At 32.5% G+C, this 4,604-nt stretch overlaps 1 non-coding gene across 1 annotated transcript; it reads right to left on the reverse strand.

Moving 5' to 3' along the window:
* Positions 1-4,198: 4,198 nt before the first annotated feature.
* LOC114230215 (small nucleolar RNA SNORA33) lies at positions 4,199-4,327 on the reverse strand. Its single transcript, XR_003616072.2, has one exon. It is a non-coding gene; the product is annotated as a small nucleolar RNA SNORA33 (small nucleolar RNA).
* Positions 4,328-4,604: the final 277 nt, after the last annotated feature.

A 4,604-nucleotide genomic window follows, 5' to 3' on the forward strand; every position in this document is an offset into this window, starting at 1 on the left:
GCTTTTAAGTTGAATTAAAACCTAATTGTTGTGCAATTGTGGAAAAGTTATAAAGGTTGTATAATAAGACAAAGAAATTTTAATACTGCTGGACCAAAAACATTATGATAAAATTGGAAACATTTATAATGCCAATTTTTACTGTGTTGTATTAGAATTGATGGGTTTTCTAAATAATTTGAAATTTTCAAATATGAAATTTAGATATATTAATTGTATAATATTTAAATTATTTCAAAAATTATATTTATGATATAGGGTATAAGAAAAGAAAGAAACGTAACTACTTTTCATTAAACATCAGTGACAATAGTATGTATATACATCGTATGACACTCAAGAATGAATTGCTTTTGCCCTGGCCAATGTGCTCAGTGGTTGGAGCATTAGACTGGCCCACTGAAGGGCCATGAGTTCAATTTCCAGTCAAGGGCACATACCTGGGTTGCAGGTTTGATCCCCAAACCCTGGTTGGGGCACATGCAGGAGGCAATTAATTGATGTGTCTCTCCCCCTCCCTCTTTCCCTTCTATTCTCTCTAGTAAAGCAATGGAAAAAGTGTCCTTAGGTAACATTTTTGAAAGAATTGCTTTCAAAAAACTATTTCATAATATTATATTAGGTAGTTTTTCCTTTCACAGAAATCCAGTATATTTTTTGAGAAAATACTGATAACATAGAAACTGACAATAAAAACAAATTTAATCTCTTTGGAATAAGACAGTATGTATGAATTAATAAAGTAAGAATCTTACAAATGTAAACTCGAGACAAGTAATAAACTAGCAAATTGTTCCCATTGGGAAGGCTCTAATACCTCTCATTTCATCTACTTTATTTTCAAGATATATAACCTGATTATTTTAAGCTCCATATGGCTTGTGTTGCATATATACTTATTAAGCACTTATTTCTTTTGAACATTAGTAGGAGCTAAAACTATCTAAAGGTATGTTACTTAAATATTCCAAATCTAAGTAAAGATAGGGGCAAAATATCATTTAATAAGTCACTTTTTGTGCACATGTGTTTTTGTAAACTATAAACAATGAAAATATATGAATGCTTTGGCAGTCTACAAAATTAGACATTACTGTTCATCCCTGTTGCTTTCCTTTTTGGAAGGCAAACACAAAATCACTGCAATCAAAAAGCAAAATCTGCTCTATTTTAGTGGTTCTTATTTTAGTGTTAAACTTACCAACATAGAGTTTTTACATGAAAATTGTCTTCACTTTTTTTTTCAGAAAGTAACTCTATGCTTTAGATTAAAAAGAGAGTCCATTTAAAGAGTTATGTCAAAGTAGGCATAATAAAAACATTAAAACTTTTATTGGTATAAGGTATTCCATATTGAAAGCAACAAATGAACAGAAGTCTGTTTCTCCAACCCTGTGAACACACAAGTGCCATTAACCCTGAAGCAGGCTGTATACCCAGCCTTGAGAATTCAATGGGTCTGCCTTCTCAATAAATGCTTTCCTTTTAATGTCAGTCATATCAAGAAATTACCAATGTACCGTGGTACAAGGCCTCATTTGTTTGCAATCTAGTGTGATATGGAATTATTCCAGGACAGTCTATCTTTTAATATTTGGTACATAGTTTTTTAACAAGGTGCTTGTGGTTATGTGGAAGAAACATAGCAAGGCATTGAGTTCTTAGGAATGAAGACGTAAGAGCCCTCTGAGACAATACTTTTAAATACTTTTATATAGATCAGAATAAATAAATTTGTATCAAAATATAAATAATAGCAGAAAGAAATGGACACATTTAAGAAAGTTGTGATTTATCAGACCCATTTGTTGTAATACTTCTTCCAAAGCATAGGAAAAGAAAGTATATTTCTATTCAGAAATCGAATTTTATTTTAAAAAAGCAGTGTGGACGAACTACCTTTCTATTTCACATTTGGGTTGCATATTTAATTACTTGATGTTTAAATAATTTAAGTTTGAATCGGGCTTGAACTTTTCATTTCCTAGAACTTTCAGATATATGGCCAGGGGACGTCTGACCCTTGAGTTAATGCATTTCTCTAAAAATCCATGTACCAGAACCTGATTCAGATCTACAAAGGGTCAGCTATGGGAGTTTAAAGCCTGACTCATATTAGAGGTTCTCAAGTAGTGAACTCTCTAAAGGTATGGATTCTTTAAATTGTCTCAAAATTAAAGATAATTTACAGCCAGGCATTCAAGGCAGAATACTAAGTACATCTTCAGAAAGCAGAAGTTATGATGTAGAATCGCTGAAAAGTTTTCATTTATTTCCTGCTATAACTCTTATAACACATTAGAATTTAGTTACTACTTATTGCCCCCCTGCCAACTTTCATTGTCTATGAGTGGATTAGTCATTGTGCTGCTCAGAGATATGCATTTGGTCAGAAAAAGAATGTCCTGAATTAAAAAAAAAAAAAAAGACATGATAGCAATTTAAGGTTTGCACATGGTACAGAAGAAAATGGATTAAAGTTGCCTATCCAAACATGACAAATAGAAGGACATGTTGGCAGCTTCTTCCACTTTCTTTCTGCATCACATTTTGATAGAAGTCAGAAAGCAGAGCTTTGAACAACATTTAGTTGGGTTGAGAGTAACAACTGGTTTGCTCAATGTTCTTAGTAACGTCCTGACTCAATGGAGGTGTTACATCTGTTTCAGAGCTGAATATTTGCGGCTTGAATGATTCACCAAAATGCAACTGCATTGAGAGGACAAATGCAACCTTTGTATAAGACTTTTCAACATTTTCTTTACAAGGTAGAGCACTTCTAGGCTTTGACAAGTTTTTTGTATCAGATTTCTTCTTTTTCTACACTTAAAAAATCTGTGTAAGCAGAACATAGTCATTGAGGTCAAAGATGGTGTATACAAGGTTCAAATCTATAAAATCTGCCAGCAAAATGTAGACAAAAACACAAAGTATATTAGACCACCTCAGTTAGAATCTTCGTTCCACTGGTAACCCAGGAATAGTTATGCAATCTTCAGTTTCTTCATCTATAACTTGGGCATAAGACAAGTTTTAGGATGATTAAATGGGTCAATACATTTAAAGCATTTGAAACAGAGCCGGGCATATAATAATAACTATATAAATAGTTATAATCATCATTACTATTGTCATCATCAATTATTTTCTTAGAAGCTAAATTAAGTATCTAACAGATTATCAAATAATCTTGTGGGTCCATAAGAATACAACATTTTCAAAATTACCCCTTTTTAAGTAGTTTTTTTTCAATTTCAAATACTTTTGTGCATCCAAAGGATGAGCAAATATAGAAAGGAAAAACAATGCTAATACCTTAAACAGTATATTAAACAATATCAAATACCTTCCTGAAGCTTTTGATCACAATTGTTATAGTTATTTTACTTATTTGGGGAACTATTTTATCTAGTAATTAGTCAATATTTTTGTGAGGGAAGTTTCATTTTCTTTCAAAAGTAAGAGAGATTAGGAATAAGAAAAAACAACCACAGTTTCTTCTTGTCATTAGAGGTAATTTAAATAAACAAGTACGCCTGGCAGAAATATGTGATTTTTTTTTTATGTGAACACAAGTGTCAGTAAACACAACTTGCTTTAGGACAGGTTAGAGTAAAGAGTTCCTTGAGGTTCAGATTTCCAACCACTATACAAGTACACTTCCCAGTGACCAAAATTATTTTCTTTTTTTCACTTCTTTATATGTCTAAGTCATACTCAGCCTTGATGGATTATGTTAAATACTATTTTCTCCAAGAATTCCATCACCTCCATCAGAATTAATTAAGGCTCGCTCTCTCTCTCTCTCTCTCTCTCTCTCTCTCTCTCTCTCTCTCTCTCTCTCTCGCTCTCTTCTTTGCAAATCCAGGGTAGAAAGCTTTTATAATTTTTCCTTATATGTTTGCTTTTATACATCATACCCTCCTACTCTTCTGTAAGTTACTTGACAACAATTTCTATCTGAGTCATCTTGGTATGCCTCCACAACAGCAGTTGTCTTTTACACAGTGAACACACTGTATGTTTGTTAAAATATTAAAATTCAGTTAAACTGAAAATCTTAAGTTTTTGAAACCCATGATTTATGTAAATATTATTGATGAACTGGTACTTCAGCAGTAAATGCAATTTTAACCAACAAAACAAGTATTTCTTTCCTTTTCCAATTGCATATATTCCTGTTATAGCTTTTTTCCCCCCTTATAGCCATTTTCAGGGACCTTAAGGACTTCAATGTCTTTAAGGCTCATTACATGGCATTACTATTGCCAGCTTTCTCTAAATTTCTGCAGAACACATTCAGGTAAGCAGACTCATTGGCTGGCTTCCTGTCATAGCTTTTTAAGAAGCCAATCAGATATGGCAATACATTTGTCATCCAATATTCAGGATATCCTAAGATAGACACATATTAGGATGTAATAATAATAGTTACACATACATAGCACTTACGATGTACCAGACACTGTTCTTTATATACATTAACTTATTTAATGTTCACAATACACACATTATGTCATTACAAAAGAAACTGAAGTGCAAAGAGCTTAAGGAAGTTGCCCTAATTCACACAGCTAGTAAGCGACAGAGTCAGGATTCAACTA

The sequence above is a fragment of the Eptesicus fuscus genome, chromosome 4 (assembly GCF_027574615.1).
Source record: "Eptesicus fuscus isolate TK198812 chromosome 4, DD_ASM_mEF_20220401, whole genome shotgun sequence".
NCBI lineage: Eukaryota > Metazoa > Chordata > Mammalia > Chiroptera > Vespertilionidae > Eptesicus > Eptesicus fuscus.